The following is a 21,949-nucleotide window of genomic DNA, read 5'->3' as shown; positions in this document are numbered from 1 at the left end:
CTGGCCGCGCCCTTGGTAAAATCGAATTTTTATGTTGATAACCTACTTTTTGGATGTAGCAGCCTCGATCTCCTCGTCGAAACCATTAAACAAGTCAACGGTATGTTGAAGTGTGAGCAATTCAACCTTCGACAATGGTGTACCAATGACCCAAGAATTCTCGCTCACATTCCGCCTGAGCTTCATGAAGCAACATCAGAGCTGGAACTAGATCAAAGTTTATCGGTAAAAACTCTCGGGCTTCTGTGGCTTCCTCAACAGGACCAATTCGGATTCAAAGTACCGTCAATCCTGCCATTGGAGACGGTAACAAAACGGATCGTTCTATCAGAAACGTCCCAGTTTTTCGATCCGCTGGGATTGGTCGAGCCAGTTATTCAAAGTGCAAAAATGTTCATTCAGCATCTTTGGAAACGCGAATTTGCATGGGATGAGCCACTTTCATATGAGCTGAGAGACTGGTGGTTAACGTTTCGGTCCACTACCGACAAACTGAGAGAGCTGAAGCTTACCCGATGGATCCTCTCTTCAGGTGATTCATCATACACTTTGCATTGCTTCTGCGATGCCTCTGAAAAGGGTTACGGTTGTTGTGTATACGTGCTATCAACTGATGTAAACGGGAGCCCTCAATGTCGTCTGCTCATCGCCAAATCCAGGGTGGCCCCTGTTAGTTCTGTATCCAACCTTGGCTTGGAGCTATGTGCCGCTGTTCTAGGAAGCCAGCTTGTAGACACCGTTACTCAAGCAACACAATTGTCAGGCCAAACCTTTTTTGGACGGATTCATCAGTCGTATTTCACTGGATACAGTCCTCAGTTTCCTCTTGGCGAGTGTTCGTTTCAAACCGTGTTGCGGAAATCAATCGGCTCACAAAAGGTCATCGGTGGCGCCATGTTCCATCAGATCAAAATCCAGCAGATCATATTTCGCGGGGACTCAGACCCGACAAAATCATCCAAAACAGGTGGGACGGCCCATCATTTCTCATGGACAAGGCTAGCAACTGTCCTCCAGCGATCGTTGGACTGTCTTCTTCGGACTATGATTTACACAATACTGAACGAAAACCACTCGTCTCGTTATCAGTAATTATTCCAGACGACACTTTGATTACCTGTCGTTCTCAACTCGGTCCACTACTAAAAACAATCGCCTATTGTTACCGGTTTGTGAACAATTGTCGAGTCAGCGATAAAAGCCGATCCTTCGGATTCATTTCTCCTACAGAATACGAACACGCTTTGAAATCACTTGTTCGACTTGCACAACGAAAATGTTTCCAACCTGAATTCGAATCTCTGGAGGCAAAAAACAGCCAGAAAATCGCTAACATTTCTTCCAAGTCGCCTTTGAAGAAGTTTAATTTGATGGTGGATAGTTTCTGATTGTTACGTCTTAAAGGACGTTTGGAGCGAGTATCTGCAGCGGTAGATACCAGATTTCCCATGTTATTGCCGGCCAAACACCATCTGACAGATTCAATTGCTCGATCCATTCACCTGCAAACATTGCACTCGGGCCCTCAATTATTGTTGGCCACCATACGACAAAGATTCTGGCCTCTACGAGGAAGGGATCTCGCTAGAAGGACGGCCCATCAGTGCATAATCTGTTTCCGGTGTCGACCACGAGAATGCAGACAGTTTATGGGTCCATTGCGAGCGTACGCATCACTCCGGCGAAAGTGTTCGAAAATGTTGGACTGGATTATTGTGGTCCGTTTTTCGTTCAACCGCTTGTGGGACGAGGCGCGTCGGTAAAAGTCTGGGTCACAGTATTCACGTGCATGGTGGTTAAGGCGGTCCACCTAGACGTGGTCCCGGTCTCTCGTCTTCGGCATGCGTAAACCTACTTAAGCGGTTCTTGCGTCGTGTCGGTCGTGTTCGAAACATATACTGCGACAACAGCACCGCGTTCGTGGGCGCGAATCGCGAAATACGGGAGATGCGACTAGAGCTCAAGCAACAGCTTCAATCAGCAGCTATACAGGCAGTTCTGTTAAACGAGGTGTTCAGTTCAACTTTATACCACCACGAGCTGCCCACTTCGGTGGACTTTGGGAGGCCGCGGTCAAGGCCTTCAAGCACCATTTCTACCGCATCCTGGGACAAACGATCTACGTCTACGATGATTTCCGCACCGCTATCGGTAAAATAGAAAGCATGCTGAATTCTCGCCCCCTCGTTCCGGTTTCCAATCATCCCGAAGACCTGAATGCTCTCACTCCTGGCCATTTTCTGGTGGGCGAGTCTCAATTCTCACTGCCAGAACCAGAATACACCAACTAATCGTTTGAAACACTTCCAGATCATGCAAAAATCACGGACTACATTTGTCTACTACATAACAGGCCTTCTGGATGGCGGTCCATCCCAGACAAAATAGAAGTCGGTACTATGGTTCTGTTAAAACGCAACAACGTTCCTCCATTGCACTGGCCGTTGGGACGAATCGATAAACTTCTTCCAGGAAGAGATGGCATTGTACGAGTGGTCAATGTTCGCACAGCCACAGGAATCTTCCAGCGAGCTACAACCGAGCGTTGTATACTACCCATTGAGAAGAAGCACGCAGAAGCGAAGGACGAGATCTCCGACGAAGAGTAGTGGAACTGCACAGTTCAACGGGCCCCACCCTGTTGGAAACGTACAATTGTGAATAATTTGCCTCCATTAAATTAAAAATGTATTTCTTCTAATCTAAATTGTTACTTTAAACACTATCGAATTTTATATACACGAATTACTACCTATATGCTAAACAAAATGTAAATTTAAACAAGTATCCTGCGCTACAATTTATAATTCTACCTTAGTTTAATATCACGCAATGAAATTCGTACGAATTGAATTTATACTATCGAACACCAACACACATGCAAAGTACGGGTAGAAATTTAATTCTTATTGTCATCCGATCATGCAGTTAAAATACATCAGTTATATATCAGAATCTCGAGACGAACGGTTGTTCGATAATCCGTTCTCCAAAAGCCCTCATTACACGCGTTTTTCTGCGCGACAAACAATTGTATTCGGTACGAAGAAAGTTTAACAGCTAGTCGCGTTTAGTGAAGAACAATTAGTTTAACAGGTGGAAATCTACCTACCAATATTCCTTCAATGCCATTCGCTTCTTTAAACGAAGTCGATTTAGGCGATATAACTGAAAATGAAATGATCTACCTACAAGATCACTTTTTTCAAATGATCATCCGAATGAATTCGACTTCATCACTTTCTGAAGCATTTCAAATCGGATGGCAATTTGCAAATAATGAATTTGAAATTCAACAGTAATGTCAATAATTATTTGAATATTTTAAATTGAAATGCTCGATCTTTAAAATCGAGTGAAGATGAATTCTCGAAGTTCACAAAATTCATATTACCATTGTGACAAAAACTTTTCTTAAACCAAATGTCAAATTGAAAAGTAATCCACATTATGGGGTTCATCGATTTGAAAGGTTTACTGCAATGGGTGGTGGAGTTGCCATTTTTGTCCAACGGCAAATTAAACATCGAATTATACCTTCTTTCAATACTAAACTTATTGGAATCGAAGTTGAAACCATTAATGGAATTTATTGCATCGCTGGAGCATATTTGCCATTCCAATGCACCGGCGAACAATTAAATTTCTTTAAATTTGACTTGCAAAAACTCATATCGACCGAAATTTTTCGTAATAGGGGACTTAAATGCTAAGCATATCCAGTGAAATTGTAGACAAAATAACAGTAATGGTAAAATACTTCATAATCAACTCTCAGCTGGTTACTTCGCAGTTCTTCATCCCAGTAATTCGACTTGTTTCTCTTCCGTGAAAAACCCGTCTACAATTGTTCTGGTTCTAACAGATCAAAGTCACATTTGTAGTGAACCGATTACACATGCTGACTTTGACTCAGATCATATTCCTGTAACATTTAGACTTTCCAGCGAAGCTATAATTAATCCAATTAGTTCTACATTCAACTATCATAGAGCTAATTGGTTGGAACACAGATTTCACATTGAAAATCATGTGGGTCATGAAACTGTTTTAGAAAATTCTGCGGATATCGGCACAGCAATTGATAATTTGAATCATTACATTATCGAAGCTAGAAATCTTTCAGTTCCCAAAGCTTAAACTAAATCAAATTCTCCTATCATCGATGACAATCTTCAACTGCTCATTCGGTTGAAGAATGTTCGTCGACGACAATATCAACGTTCTCGTGATCTTGCTATGAAAAACATAGTTAAGGATTTACAATAAGAAGTTAAACATACATTTACTCTTTTGCGAAATGAAAATTTCGCTAAAGAAGTTGAACAAATTAAACCATATTCTAAACCTTTCTGGAAACTTTCTAAGGTTCTTAAGAAACCTCAGAAACCGATTCCTGCTCTCAAGGAAGAAAATACTTCTTACTAATGGCGAAAAAGCTCAAAAACTTGCTCAGCAGTTCGAGAGTGTTCACAATTTTAATTTGAACATTGTGAGTCCTATTGAAAATGAAGTCTCACTGAAATATGATCATATTGCAAGTGTTATTACAAGATGACATTATTGAGACGAATTTGGATGAAATTAAGTCAATTATTAGGAAACTTAAAACATGATGTCTCCTGGTAATGAGGGAATCTTTAATATTCTTATTGAAAATCTTCCCGATGTTGCCTTGAGACTCTTCGTTAAAATTTTCAACAAGTACTTTTAGTAGCTTACTTCCCAAAAAGATGGAAAAACATTAAAGTAATTCTTATCCTCAAACCTGATAAAAACCCAGCAGAAACATCAAGTTATCGACCAATTAGCTTACTTTCTTCTATCAGTAAACTTTTTGAAAAATTTATCTTGTTGAGAATGATGTCTCATATAAATGAGAATTCAATTTTTTACCAGAACAGTTCGGATATCGTCATGAACATTCAACTACTCATCAACTTGTAAGATTAACGAACATGATAAAAGCAAATAAATCTTCTGGGTTATTAACTGGAGTTGCTCTTCTAGACGTCTAACAGAACAAATTGGCTCAAATGGTACGTTCCCCTTGATATTTTTAGATTCATACTCTTCAGGTTAGCTATCAGAATTGTAAATCTGAATTGCTACCCGTACGAGCAGGTGTTCCGCAGGGTCGAGCGTAGCTCCAATCTTGTATCATATTTTCACTTCTGATCTTCCAAATCTACCCGGTGGTCGTCATAAATCGCTATTCTGTGACGACACAAGTCTGTTAGCCACAGGTAGAAATCTAAGAGTGATCTGCAGTGCGGAAGCAAATGATGTCTTCATGATAATAATCAAATCATGTATATAATAGGGCTGAAAAGTCATCACTTGTGACTGAGCACCCAATTTAAATCTTAATTTAATTCTAACTCATATTCCAATAAATAGTTATTTATAAACAAAAGAATTCTGGAAGTCAAAGCATTTACTTTGCTTTTCTCACTGAACCGCTTCCTTCCAACGCGAGTGCATAGAAACAATACCCGTAAGGATACACAAAAAATCGTCTGTATTTGTAAGCAAGACTTTCTTGTGTCCCTCTACACCTCATGATCATCGACATCAAACGAATTTCAAAGTTGAGCCTTGTTGGCGACTGGCTTTCGAAAGTTGTTGAATTTATAAGGAGCTACTGTTTAGTGTGGCTAGCCATTCTCAGATAGAACAGCTATCGATGAGAGCAAACGATGACATTCACGAGTGAAAATGTCATGAGACATATGACATTTTTCATCTGCTATAGTCGTGGCGAAGTACAAATGGCGATTGCTGTCATTTGTGCGGTTTGTCTGTCTGCTGTTTCGTGTCATTCTCCAGTACCGATCGCAACCCTGGTCACGTCATTTAACTCTCACAAAGTCTTTATTTTCACAGTCACTATTTTCACAAAAGTGTATCAAACGTTATAATACAGATACGTATTTCGGAATGTTATTTACATCTTTCTTCAGTGTGTCGGATTTATAAGTTCACACCTAGGACAGGACCAGACAACTGGCTTCTTTTTCCAGAAAAATATTGCTCTTCTTATTCCGGTTGCTCCCTGCTGTAAATAATAAATGCCTCGCGATCACTGTTGCCAGTAGAGATAATTATTCATTCTGAAAACTTTCTCCCCTTATAACATGCAATTATTTATCATTTGAAAACACTTATGTCGTTTTTCATTGATTCCACTCGCTCGGTGCCAGTGGTTTGCTCTGACAGTTGATCAATGAAACGGTTTTATAAAGTTTGGTTTGCACGCTTGCTGCTCGGAAAAGAAAACGGGTGCAAAATAGTTGCCCGCGAATTGCCCCGAAAGGGCAATTTTTTCGTGCGGTGCAAATCAATGAAACACAGTGCATCTGTTTTGATTGCCCGACTGCACGAAAAGTGCACGAATCGAGCAAAACACTCCACGAGTGTTCTAAATGATAAACGACATTAGACAAATGTTATATCGGTCAAAAATATAGCTCTGGATTCATTTTGATCAGATGTTTGTTTTGAAGAAAACGTTTAGTTGAAACAGCCTAATAAAATTTTTCTAAAGCGCTCAATTTTGGGTAATTAATTTTTGCAGCTTTATTAACTAAAGTATTCAACATATTTTATTTGAGAAAAATAATAACATACAGAAGTATCCAAAGATTCGGTGCTATTCTCAACCAACATAATCAATATTCTCGTCCATATCACACTTCGTGATTTCAGGCTTTCTCCTTGTATCATCCAGTGATTGTTAAATTTACTTGTGTACTTTCCGCATTGACAGGATTTAAAACCAAAATGAACTTAAATCCTATTGAAATTAATAATTTTGAAAAGATGACCCAAAAAATAACATATCCAATATCAAGCTACATTGTTACCGACGAAACTGACAACACTTTTTCTACCACCCTGCAGTAATATTGATTTCAACAACTTGTACTTGCTTATGTCAATTTCAACCAATCACGAGCTGGTCCGAAATTGGTCCTAAAAGTGGATTAACAATTGTCAGGTCCTGTCCTAGGTTCACACCTAGAAAAAATCGTATAAATTTACGTCTTCTGAGACCGACATATATGAGCGTCAAAAATGACTAAATATTACAGTAAATCTATCTTATATTTAATGCATTCGGACATATTTTTAGGTGCTAACACATGTAAATTTACACGTTTGATTGAAAAGCGGGGTATGTTTGACGTATATTTATATCATTCTTGTAAAATTCAGTCATTTCACGGATTACGTTCTTAAGGATTGTGTCATATGTGGATTTACGTCATTCTACCACATTGGATTTACGTCACCTGTACATTTCGTAATTTTTTGCTGTGTTTATAAAACCCATACACTGAAGACGGATGTAAATAACATTCCGAAATACGTATCTGTATAATAACGTTTGATACACTTTAGTGAAAATAGTGACGTTGGGAGAGTGTAATGACGTGACATACACTGAAAATAATTTGCACGCTAGCATCATCTGCAAAGCATTTGATCTATCACTTCTTGTAGAACACATGAAATTCATGAAAATATACACTTAACTTATAAAACGAGTGTAAAAACTGTTGATATTTAGTGGAAATCATGCTTCGTTTGTTTATATGAAATACACATGAAAACGATAAGATATATCGTTACCAGCGCTGCCAACTATACCGATTTCTCGGTATTTATACCGATTTTTGGACTCGATACAGGAATACAGATATGCTCTCTCAAAATACCGATATTTCAATTTTCATACAAATAAATACCGATTTTCAGTTTTTGTGTTGGATTCCATAGGGGTAAACAAGGTCGAGCGACCTTTGTTTTTTTTTGGTCGCAAAATCAGTTTCCGCACGAAAATTTTTCGAGAAAGATATTGTACAGATAGATTTTGCCGCCAAATACAGATTTTTAAAAAAAACAGTTGACAGCACTGATCGTTACCTCTAGATTCTATATGCATGTGAATGTCACATTGTTTTCCACATAGATTTCAATTGAAACAGAATTGACCGATTCAAGTGTTCTGCACAAACATTTGTGCTGTACTCGTTCCCACTAGAAAATGAATTGTTTAACACATGTAGTTCGACTCAATAGCAAAACATACTACATCCAAAGGAAAAACACATCAAAGCTAAGTGAAAAATAATCCAATCTCGCATCTTAGTGAATTTGCACATGAAATCTTGAAACAAATCGCTTTGGTTATGTATTGAAATGAAAAAGCATATAAAATTGAAGTGGTGTTTACATATGAATCGATCGTGCATATTTTTATCAGTGTAGTAGAATTAAACGGTACAACAATAGTACACTCAGAATAGTTCTCACTTCAATGCTACGTGAAAACGTGTGTGATTTTTATCCATAGAACTTTTCTTGTGATACTTATGTGAAGTATAGGTAGCACAAAATGAACTCATGAACTTTTAGCCCACATTTGTATCACATAATATCTACGTGACTTTTTTCGTAGATTCTATAGAAAAAAATTGTGAAATTTATACGAAGTTCATTTGAATTGTATTGTTGAAGTTAATTTCATCTGTTTAAGTTCTATATTGAATCCTAATAATGCATATTGGTACTAAAAATTAATAAATTACATAACCTCTATTGGACATAACATTGCGATAAAATTTCGTTAAATTACATAAAATTTCGTTCTGATTGAATCACTAATGAATACTATCAGAAATACAGAACGCATTGTTATAAATGTATGATCTGCTTCTTTTTCAAGAGCAGCTAAACTGGAGCAAACATTGTTCCCTTTAATGAATGCATTCAACTAGAACTAGTAGTTCAAGAAGGTTATATATGTGCTTTCGTTAATCCACTTTTAAAAGATTGATGAGATGGAACACAATCTAGGTGTTTTGCCTTTTGAACTCCACTGTAGAAAAAAAACAAATTGTATTGTGATTCAGTTTCGTATTTTTGGAGCACAGAATTCGTGTAATATTAATTGGTCATGTAAATAAGTTGTTGGGGGTTGGTTTTGTAGAGCCATTTCGTAAACTCAATAAATGGGACGTTTGCTTATAAATTTTACTTCTGCTTGTTACTAATATTCTACCTGAAAATATAAAAAAAATTAGCTAGACTTCATGACTGTCGATAAAATTAATGATCAATTATTTACCCTACAATCTCTGTGATAAATAACTTAGAAGAGTCAAAAGGATTTGGCCTATGTTGTTTGTTCGAAGTTTTTCAACAGACGCCATGTTGCGAGCACAAAATGATCGTATGGTTGACAAAATGAATTCAAATAAGTACGTGACACATAAAAAATATGAGACAACAGCAATAATTCTGACATATAATTCATTTCATATTCAATCATGATCCGATGGCTGTTACGAAGATCACGTAAACTCCGATGACAAAGCCATTTTTGGAATCTATGTGTTTTTTCACATAAGATTAAAGTGTGAATTTTTTAGTGTACTATTAGTAGTGTATATTGTCTTATGAAATAAACGTATTCATGAAAAAAAGTGTTTAATCCACCTAGCAGTGCGATGATACCTTTTTTTTATCAATCCGCATGTGTTTTTTGCATGAATATTCTTCGGTGTTAAAGTTTTCATGACATTTTTTTAATGACCGTCGTTTTAAGCGACAATTTTAGATTTTAATCACTCATTACTCTGTAATGCCGAAACTGCAAATCGGATCGAATTTGAATCTAGAAGTGTGATAATCGATCAAACATGCCATGATATGTAAGTTTCGGGATTGTCATCTTTTATATCGGTTTGAATTTTAAAAACTCATCATCATGTAATTCGAGAACCGGAAGTCATAATTGGATAAAATTAATTAATTTTTGTATGTATGTATAAAATTAATTAATTATATTCTGTTTTCAAGGTCAATTGTGACAGATATTGTCAAAAAACTGAAAATTTTGACATAAAACTTCGTATAACTCAAAAAGTAAACATCCTCTTCTTATTCCGGTTGCTCCCTGCTGTAAATAATAAATGCCTCGCGATCACTGTTGCCAGTAGAGATAATTATTCATTCTGAAAACTTTCTCCCCTTATAACATGCAATTATTTATCATTTGAAAACACTTATGTCGTTTTTCATTGATTCCACTCGCTCGGTGCCAGTGGTTTGCTCTGACAGTTGATCAATGAAACGGTTTTATAAAGTTTGGTTTGCACGCTTGCTGCTCGGAAAAGAAAACGGGTGCAAAATAGTTGCCCGCGAATTGCCCCGAAAGGGCAATTTTTTCGTGCGGTGCAAATCAATGAAACACAGTGCATCTGTTTTGATTGCCCGACTGCACGAAAAGTGCACGAATCGAGCAAAACACTCCACGAGTGTTCTAAATGATAAACGACATTAGACAAATGTTATATCGGTCAAAAATATAGCTCTGGATTCATTTTGATCAGATGTTTGTTTTGAAGAAAACGTTTAGTTGAAACAGCCTAATAAAATTTTTCTAAAGCGCTCAATTTTGGGTAATTAATTTTTGCAGCTTTAATAACTAAAGTATTCAACATATTTTATTTGAGAAAAATAATAACATACAGAAGTATCCAAAGATTCGGTGCTATTCTCAACCAACATAATCAATATTCTCGTCCATATCACACTTCGTGATTTCAGGCTTTCTCCTTGTATCATCCAGTGATTGTTAAATTTACTTGTGTACTTTCCGCATTGACAGGATTTAAAACCAAAATGAACTTAAATCCTATTGAAATTAATAATTTTGAAAAGATGACCCAAAAAATAACATATCCAATATCAAGCTACATTGTTACCGACGAAACTGACAACACTTTTTCTACCACCCTGCAGTAATATTGATTTCAACAACTTGTACTTGCTTATGTCAATTTCAACCAATCACGAGCTGGTCCGAAATTGGTCCTAAAAGTGGATTAACAATTGTCAGGTCCTGTCCTAGGTTCACACCTAGAAAAAATCGTATAAATTTACGTCTTCTGAGACCGACATATATGAGCGTCAAAAATGACTAAATATTACAGTAAATCTATCTTATATTTAATGCATTCGGACATATTTTTAGGTGCTAACACATGTAAATTTACACGTTTGATTGAAAAGCGGGGTATGTTTGACGTATATTTATATCATTCTTGTAAAATTCAGTCATTTCACGGATTACGTTCTTAAGGATTGTGTCATATGTGGATTTACGTCATTCTACCACATTGGATTTACGTCACCTGTACATTTCGTAATTTTTTTCTGTGTTTATAAAACCCATACACTGAAGACGGATGTAAATAACATTCCGAAATACGTATCTGTATAATAACGTTTGATACACTTTAGTGACTTTGGGAGAGTGTAATGACGTGACATACACTGAAAATAATTTGCACGCTAGCATCATCTGCAAAGCATTTGATCTATCACTTCTTGTAGAACACATGAAATTCATGAAAATATACACTTAACTTATAAAACGAGTGTAAAAACTGTTGATATTTAGTGGAAATCATGCTTCGTTTGTTTATATGAAATACACATGAAAACGATAAGATATATCGTTACCAGCGCTGCCAACTATACCGATTTCTCGGTATTTATACCGATTTTTGGACTCGATACAGGAATACAGATATGCTCTCTCAAAATACCGATATTTCAATTTTCATACAGATAAATACCGATTTTCAGTTTTTGTGTTGGATTCCATAGGGGTAAACAAGGTCGAGCGACCTTTGTTTTTTTTTTGGTCGCAAAATCAGTTTCCGCACGAAAATTTTTCGAGAAAGATATTGTACAGATAGATTTTGCCGCCAAATACAGATTTTAAAAAACACAGTTGACAGCACTGATCGTTACCTCTAGATTCTATATGCATGTGAATGTCACATTGTTTTCCACATAGATTTCAATTGAAACAGAATTGACCGATTCAAGTGTTCTGCACAAACATTTGTGCTGTACTCGTTCCCACTAGAAAATGAATTGTTTAACACATGTAGTTCGACTCAATAGCAAAACATACTACATCCAAAGGAAAAACACATCAAAGCTAAGTGAAAAATAATCCAATCTCGCATCTTAGTGAATTTGCACATGAAATCTTGAAACAAATCGCTTTGGTTATGTATTGAAATGAAAAAGCATATAAAATTGAAGTGGTGTTTACATATGAATCGATCGTGCATATTTTTATCAGTGTAGTAGAATTAAACGGTACAACAATAGTACACTCAGAATAGTTCTCACTTCAATGCTACGTGAAAACGTGTGTGATTTTTATCCATAGAACTTTTCTTGTGATACTTATGTGAAGTATAGGTAGCACAAAATGAACTCATGAACTTTTAGCCCACATTTGTATCACATAATATCTACGTGACTTTTTTCGTAGATTCTATAGAAAAAAATTGTGAAATTTATACGAAGTTCATTTGAATTGTATTGTTGAAGTTAATTTCATCTGTTTAAGTTCTATATTGAATCCTAATAATGCATATTGGTACTAAAAATTAATAAATTACATAACCTCTATTGGACATAACATTGCGATAAAATTTCGTTAAATTACATAAAATTTCGTTCTGATTGAATCACTAATGAATACTATCAGAAATACAGAACGCATTGTTATAAATGTATGATCTGCTTCTTTTTCAAAAGCAGCTAAACTGGAGCAAACATTGTTCCCTTTAATGAATGCATTCAACTAGAACTAGTAGTTCAAGAAGGTTATATATGTGCTTTCGTTAATCCACTTTTAAAAGATTGATGAGATGGAACACAATCTAGGTGTTTTGCCTTTTGAACTCCACTGTAGAAAAAAAAACAAATTGTATTGTGATTCAGTTTCGTATTTTTGGAGCACAGAATTCGTGTAATATTAATTGGTCATGTAAATAAGTTGTTGGGGGTTGGTTTTGTAGAGCCATTTCGTAAACTCAATAAATGGGACGTTTGCTTATAAATTTTACTTCTGCTTGTTACTAATATTCTACCTGAAAGTATAAAAAAAATTAGCTAGACTTCATGACTGTCGATAAAATTAATGATCAATTATTTACCCTACAATCACTGTGATAAATAACTTAGAAGAGTCAAAAGGATTTGGCCTATGTTGTTTGTTCGAAGTTTTTCAACAGACGCCATGTTGCGAGCACAAAATGATCGTATGGTTGACAAAATGAATTCAAATAAGTACGTGACACATAAAAAATATGTGACAACAGCAATAATTCTGACATATAATTCATTTCATATTCAATCATGATCCGATGGCTGTTACGAAGATCACGTAAACTCCGATGACAAAGCCATTTTTGGAATCTATGTGTTTTTTCACATAAGATTAAAGTGTGAATTTTTTAGTGTACTATTAGCAGTGTATATTGTCTTATGAAATAAACGTATTCATGAAAAAAAGTGTTTAATCCACCTAGCAGTGCGATGATACCTTTTTTTTTATCAATCCGCATGTGTTTTTTGCATGAATATTCTTCGGTGTTAAAGTTTTCATGACATTTTTTTAATGACCGTCGTTTTAAGCGACAATTTTAGATTTTAATCACTCATTACTCTGTAATGCCGAAACTGCAAATCGGATCGAATTTGAATCTAGAAGTGTGATAATCGATCAAACATGCCATGATATGTGAGTTTCGGGATTGTCATCTTTTATATCGGTTTGAATTTTAAAAACTCATCATCATGTAATTCGAGAACCGGAAGTCATAATTGGATAAAATTAATTAATTTTTGTATGTATGTATAAAATTAATTAATTATATTCTGTTTTCAAGGTCAATTGTGACAGATATTGTCAAAAAACTGAAAATTTTGACATAAAACTTCGTATAACTCAAAACGTAAACATCCTATCTCAAAACCTTTCAATAGCGTTTTGGGTGACGGGGAGACCTTTCATTTGCGACTAGTTCGATCAAAATCGGTCCAATCGTCTCTGAGATCTCGACCTCTTAGTTGACAACACACATACAGACACACACACATACACACACACGGACATTTGCTCAGTTCGTCGAGCTGAATCGATTGGTATATGTCATTCGGTCCTCCGGGCCTCGGAAAAATTTTCTAAAGTTTGAGCGAATTCTATACCTATTTTTATATATATAAAAAAAGGTAAAAACGTACTTAATCCACCTAACAGTGAGATGGTACCTTTATTTTATCAACCCGCATGTGTTTTTTGCATAAATATTCTTCGGTGTTTCAGTTTTCATGACATTATTTCAATGACCGTCGTTTTAAGCGGCAATTTAAGATTTTAATCACTCATTACTCGAAAATGCAAATCAGAGCGAATTTGAATCTAAAAGTCACTTCCGGTGAAACTCTCAACGGGTGAGCACGTTGCATCGTGTTCGTCCGGAGAAAATTCGAGTATTTCGCAAGAAAGAAAGAATTTTCAGCCGTACTTTGACGATTCGACGCAGCCACACAGCGAGATTTTCGCTTGTAGTCAAGTGAAAATAAAGTCCATTGGACTATAAACGAAAATTAACTGGCAATATAGCCTTAGTTGCTGTGCCATCAATTTCGGCGTCATCTCAAGTGAGGTGACGCCAACCAGAAAAGAAGAAGAAGAAGAATCTAAAAGTGTGACAATCGATTAAACATTCTATGATATGTCGAAGTAAGTTCCACTTTAGAGTTTACGGTAATTTAAGGTAATTCCAGAGCCGGTATTCAGTAACCAGTATACCCCAACCTGATTCGATTGATTGAGTCCAACTTTAAAGCTTTTCGGGATTGTCATCTTCTGTATCGGTTTGAATTTTGAAATTTCATCATCCTGTTATTCCAGAATCGGAAGTCAGCATTGTATAAAATTAATTAATTTTGTATGGGACCATAAATTTATTTTAATTCGAATTTTTTTTTCATAACTTCGATTTTGCTTTTTTGAGAAAACGATTGAGCTTTGAGAATCGTTTCGATACTGAAACCGGAATTGGAAAATCAGTGTAGTTGAAGTGAGATAAATTCACCTGAGTAGCTGTATAGTTTACATTTGTTTCAAAATGGTTGAAAATCAGTGTAGACATTGTTGAGAAATCGTAGTGCGAAAGAAATTTTTTGGGTACCTTCCGAATCGAAAACTGAATACCACTAAAACTAAAATAAGTTTATTTGGTTATCGACTATCCAAATCTGCTAACCCGATAACCTGATTAATTTATGTGAAATAGACATTTTTATACCAATCACCCTGTATCCCCGAAACCGGAAGTTGGATCTGACTGAAAAGTAAAATGTTTTATAGAACTTTAAAACTTTTCATTTGAATATTAAATGATTCTTAGATTTCATTTGAATCTTAGATCGGTTCAGTCATCTACGAGAAAAATGAGTTAAACAATTTTAATTTCGTTTCACATATAATCCTGCAGTTCCGGAACCAGAGATCGGAACATAATTCAGGAACCTTGTTTGAGAGCATCCGACTTTTCATATGAATCTGAGTTTGAAGAAAACGGTCTCTGAAAAAAGTCGAGTGAAATTTGTAAGTAGTTTAAAACAATATAATTATGGAATTGATTTCAACTCGAAAGTTCTGCCATCATCTGGTTTACATATGTCATATTCGAACGATTTTGTTGCCAAAAACGAACCGTGAAAAAATTGTTCCGAGGAAAAATGTCATGAAAAACTACAAGGATCAGCCCCATGGGATTGTTCGAGCCATTGATGTAGAACAAAATTTCTTATGATGGACATTTTCAATAAATCGTCACACTTATGAATCCGCAAATGCACGAGAGTCTGCTTAGATTGATCATTATTAGGAACCAACACCGAGCACACCAACTTAGAATATAAACTCTGTTTGTCGTAATTTGTATTTGTTTTGTAGCCGACGAAATTACATCAATAGCCCAAATGTATGCAATTATATCTTTGTACATGCTTACGATACGGATATCGGTATTTAAGCTTCGCTTCACCAAGCTTGTGTTCAAGTTTTATATGCAAGCAGTTATTTTTATAGCGTTTCTCTACCATTATTACCATTCTGCGATTTCGGTTTGAAGCGATCAGTGCAGTAAAATTTCATTCAATTCAATTGAAACTGAATGTGGAACACATTGACGATCTCTCCACTGCAGTAAACTTCACTCTCTGACACACACAATGTTTGCTGACGGGCCCGAACGAGCAGCATTCAGTTCATCACTCGTTTGAGCAAGCAAAATTTCAATTTTCCTCTTTTTCACTAATAGAGTTTGAAGCGATGCACCTACATTAAAATACAGATTAGTTACATTAAACAGCTACTATTCTACAACTATATATTCCAATGTTGAAACAATTCTTTTATAATTTGCTAATATAGCAGGCTAGGTACGACAAATTTGTAGTTTATTTTTATTGATGCTACAAAGTTCGAAGATATCTGATTCTTCTCGAAATTGCAAGAGTCATTCTAATAATAATAATGATAGTAATAATAATAATAATAGTAATAATAATAATAATAATAATAATAATAATAATAATAATAATAATAATAATAATAATAATAATAATAATAATAATAATAATCATAATAATAATAATAATAATAATAATAATAATAATAATAATAATAATAATAATAATAATAATAATAATAATAATAATAATAATAATAATAATAATAATAATAATAATAATAATAATAATAATAATAATAATAATAATAATAATAATAATAATAATAATAATAATAATAATAATAATAATAATAATAATAATAATAATTATAATAATAATAATAATAATAATAATAATAATAATAATAATAATAATAATAATAATAATAATAATAATAATAATAATAATAATAATAATAATAATAATAATAATAATAATAATAATAATAATAATAATAATAATAATAATAATAATAATAATAATAATAATAATAATAATAATAATAATAATAATAATAATAATAATAATAATAATAATAATAATAATAATAATAATAATAATAATAATAATAATAATAATAATAATAATAATAATAATAATAATAATAATAATAATAATAATAATAATAATAATAATAATAATAATAATAATAATAATAATAATAATAATAATAATAATAATAATAATAATAATAATAATAATAATAATAATAATAATAATAATAATAATAATAATAATAATAATAATAATAATAATAATAATAATAATAATAATAATAATAATAATAATAATAATAATAACAATAATAATAATAATAATAATAATAATAATAACAATAATAATAATAATAATAATAATAATAATAATAATAATAATAATAATAATAATAATAATAATAATAATAATAATAATAATAATAATAATAATAATAATAATAATAATAATAATAATAATAATAATAATAATAATAATAATAATAATAATAATAATAATAATAATAATAATAATAATAATAATAATAATAATAATAATAATAATAATAATAATAATAATAATAATAATAATAATAATAATAATAATAATAATAATAATAATAATAATAATAATAATAATAATAATAATAATAATAATAATAATAATAATAATAATAATAATAATAATAATAATAATAATAATAATAATAATAATAATAATAATAATAATAATAATAATAATAATAATAATAATAATAATAATAATAATAATAATAATAATAATAATAATAATAATAATAATAATAATAATAATAATAATAATAATAATAATAATAATAATAATAATAATAATAATAATAATAATAATAATAATAATAATAATAATAATAATAATAATAATAATAATAATAATAATAATAATAATAATAATAATAATAATAATAATAATAATAATAATAATAATAATAATAATAATAATAATAATAATAATAATAATAATAATAATAATAATAATAATAATAATAATAATAATAATAATAATAATAATAATAATAATAATAATAATAATAATAATAATAATAATAATAATAATAATAATAATAATAATAATAATAATAATAATAATAATAATAATAATAATAATAATAATAATAATAATAATAATAATAATAATAATAATAATAATAATAATAATAATAATAATAATAATAATAATAATAATAATAATAATAATAATAATAATAATAATAATAATAATAATAATAATAATAATAATAATAATAATAATAATAATAATAATAATAATAATAATAATAATAATAATAATAATAATAATAATAATAATAATAATAATAATAATAATAATAATAATAATAATAATAATAATAATAATAATAATAATAATAATAATAATAATAATAATAATAATAATAATAATAATAATAATAATAATAATAATAATAATAATAATAATAATAATAATAATAATAATAATAATAATAATAATAATAATAATAATAATAATAATAATAATAATAATAATAATAATAATAATAATAATAATAATAATAATAATAATAATAATAATAATAATAATAATAATAATAATAATAATAATAATAATAATAATAATAATAATAATAATAATAATAATAATAATAATAATAATAATAATAATAATAATAATAATAATAATAATAATAATAATAATAATAATAATAATAATAATAATAATAATAATAATAATAATAATAATAATAATAATAATAATAATAATAATAATAATAATAATAATAATAATAATAATAATAATAATAATAATAATAATAATAATAATAATAATAATAATAATAATAATAATAATAATAATAATAATAATAATAATAATAATAATAATAATAATAATAATAATAATAATAATAATAATAATAATAATAATAATAATAATAATAATAATAATAATAATAATAATAATAATAATAATAATAATAATAATAATAATAATAATAATAATAATAATAATAATAATAATAATAATAATAATAATAATAATAATAATAATAATAATAATAATAATAATAATAATAATAATAATAATAATAATAATAATAATAATAATAATAATAATAATAATAATAATAATAATAATAATAATAATAATAATAATAATAATAATAATAATAATAATAATAATAATAATAATAATAATAATAATAATAATAATAATAATAATAATAATAATAATAATAATAATAATAATAATAATAATAATAATAATAATAATAATAATAATAATAATAATAATAATAATAATAATAATAATAATAATACAGATTACCCTGTATATATGGCAACCCTGTTTCGCATGGCAAATTTTTACACGGCCTCATACTAGTATAAAGATGTATTCAACATTCGCTTTCGCATTGCGGTTCATAATTGAATGTGTTAGTGACGGTACAAATCTGCTTTTCTACCTGTTTTCGGAGCCACCGTTCTGACGGTGTCTCGTACGTACAGAATAGCTGCTTTAACTTAAATTACGCTATTTCTCACATCATATTTAATTTTATACTGGTAGCGGTGTACGGACCTCCCCTTCGCAGAACGGGAAATAGTGATATAAAAGAGAGAGTTAGCAGAGCGGCAGCTAGTAATACTGAATTGGCAGTCTAGCTGTTAACGGCGTCTTGTGGATTTTTGACGCAGAAACACGCACACAGGAGGAACAGTTAAGGGCAAGGCAAAGCTCAAACCGTGCTGGTCTGCATTTCCCAGTTGGCGCAGAATCCATCGTTTGCCTCGGAAGAGGAACTACGCCGAACGTTTCGATACCGGTGCACCGGTCTATCTGGCGGCAGTGATGGAGTACTTGGCTGCCGAAGTGTTGGAATTGGCCGGTAATGCTGCCCTTGACAACAAGAAAATGAAAATCATCCCTCGTCATCTGCAGCTGGCCATCCGTAACGGCGAGGAGTTGAAAACCCCGTCCTTTTCCAGTTCTGATACGCCTGGAAAGTAGAATGCGCAAATCAAGTGGAAACATTTGTTCTAACAATTTGTATAAAGTATACTAGTATAAAGATGTTTCTAAATCAAAATTTTCTTCTTCGTATTGCGAGACAGCGTTACTGCCGTAATTGAATGTGTTAGATATCACGATAAAAAAGCGCCCCATACTAAAGAATTCACGACAAAAAATACATATTGATCTGTACGTGGCAACTCTTTCGCACGGCATATTTGTATACTAGTATAAAGATGTATTCAACATCATCACTTCTACTTTCGCATTGCCGTTCGTAATTGAATATATTAGTGACGGTGCAAATTAATTTAACTTCTCGTGTGTGCCTTGTTTCGGCAACAGTTGCTCGGAAAATGGTAGGAAAGCGACAAAATTCAACTAGTTCTTTATGATTATTTTTAGCACTTAAAAGTGCTATTTGAATGGGCCTTGCTTGCTGGAATTTTCGGCTTCCTTTCACCCGGTTTTCGCTGTCATCGTGCTGACAGCGTCCCGTACGTTCAGAGTAGCTGCTTTAACTTAAATGACGCTATTTTTCACATCACCTTTGTTAGAATTCCTTTCCTGTACGCAGAACGGGAAACAGTGAGACGACAGGTCCACGATGTTGCTCTCGTGTGACTTGTTTCGGGAACAGATGCTCAGCAAATGGTAGGAAAATTTCATTTTTTGCATAAATATCTGTTTATTAATCTTATTTTTGTGTATTACATCAACATTTTACAGTACAAGTGTTTTGACCCTTTGGCCTTTCATCTTTGTTGTTCATACGATTCGTTATTAATATTAGGTGTTTTAGTTACTCTTGTTTTACATACTAATGTTTAATCATAATATTTATTTTAATTATTTATAAAATGTCTACCTATTTATAACTATCCCTAACCTAATACGTACAAATTTTGAATTATTTGTATTTCAGAGATTGAGCACCTCTCTTCAAATTTCGTGCAGTATTGTTCGAATTTTTGTTCTAGTATATCCAGTGAGGCAATCTCATGTACTTCACTAGTCCTTGTCCAAGGGGGTAGATTTAGAATCATCTTTAAGATCTTGCTTTGAATGCGCTGAAGCCTAAGTTTGTGTGTTCGTGCACAACCCCGCCAAACAGGGACTGCGTATTCAATTGCGGGGTAGATGATTTGTTTATAGACAGCCATCTGATTCTTCAGGCATAGTTTAGATGTTCTACAAATCAGCGGATACAGAGACCTAATGAGTATGCTGCATTTTTGAACGATTTTGTCAACATGTGACCTGAATATCAGATGTCTGTCAAAGGTGAGTCCTAGATAGATAACTTCATCGGACCATCGAATGACCTCATCACCGAATCGTACTCTGCATTCGTCTGATGGAACAAGTTTTGGAGATCTTGAATGTGGAAACAAGATGACCTGAGTTTTTGCTGCTGTAACGACAAGTCGTGAGTCCCCTCGTTCAAACATCTACGATGATTCGGTTAACCTCACTCGTTATCAGAAGAGTAGATAAAACAGACAGATAAATGTCAGAGAAGAAGGAGAGAGATGAATAATGATCTCACATGTGCGGCTAGTAGAGCCTGGAATTTGTATTTCTTAAAATTTAATATGTTACAGTGATCTACTGATAAAATTTCTTTAAACATCTATTCTAGTTCAATACGTAAGTTAGAACAGAGATAATTTTATACTAATTTATATAAGTACATTGAATTACAGTGAAATATCATCCAATATAACCTCCAAAAGTGGTAATTCGAAGCACAACGATATCTAATTTTGTTACCGAATTTGTAAGTTTTTCGATTGAATTTATTTGGAATACCATATATAAATAAAATATATCCTTCAGCTTAAAGCTATACGTAACAGTTAAAGATCGGCGTTTGCTATTTGGAAGCGGTATCACAACAATCTTTAAGAAATTCGTGGTGCTTGTATTACGAATCATAACGAGATGATCACTCAGGAGCCTGCGGAGTCAAATTGTGGCCTTTGCGAACTCACGGATGATTACGATGCAATGGTAGCATGTGACATGTGCCATTCCTGGTTCC

General features: G+C 31.7%; 1 protein-coding gene across 1 annotated transcript in view; it reads left to right on the top strand.

Moving 5' to 3' along the window:
* LOC131432822 (slit homolog 1 protein) overlaps positions 1-21,949 on the top strand; it is a 465,006-nt gene that overhangs the window by 111,864 nt on the left and 331,193 nt on the right. The window lies entirely within an intron of this gene.

Source organism: Malaya genurostris, chromosome 2 (genome assembly GCF_030247185.1).
Source record: "Malaya genurostris strain Urasoe2022 chromosome 2, Malgen_1.1, whole genome shotgun sequence".
Classification (NCBI taxonomy): domain Eukaryota; kingdom Metazoa; phylum Arthropoda; class Insecta; order Diptera; family Culicidae; genus Malaya; species Malaya genurostris.
Note: the sequence above shows the minus strand (reverse complement) of the source record. Positions and strands in the feature narration are given on the sequence as shown.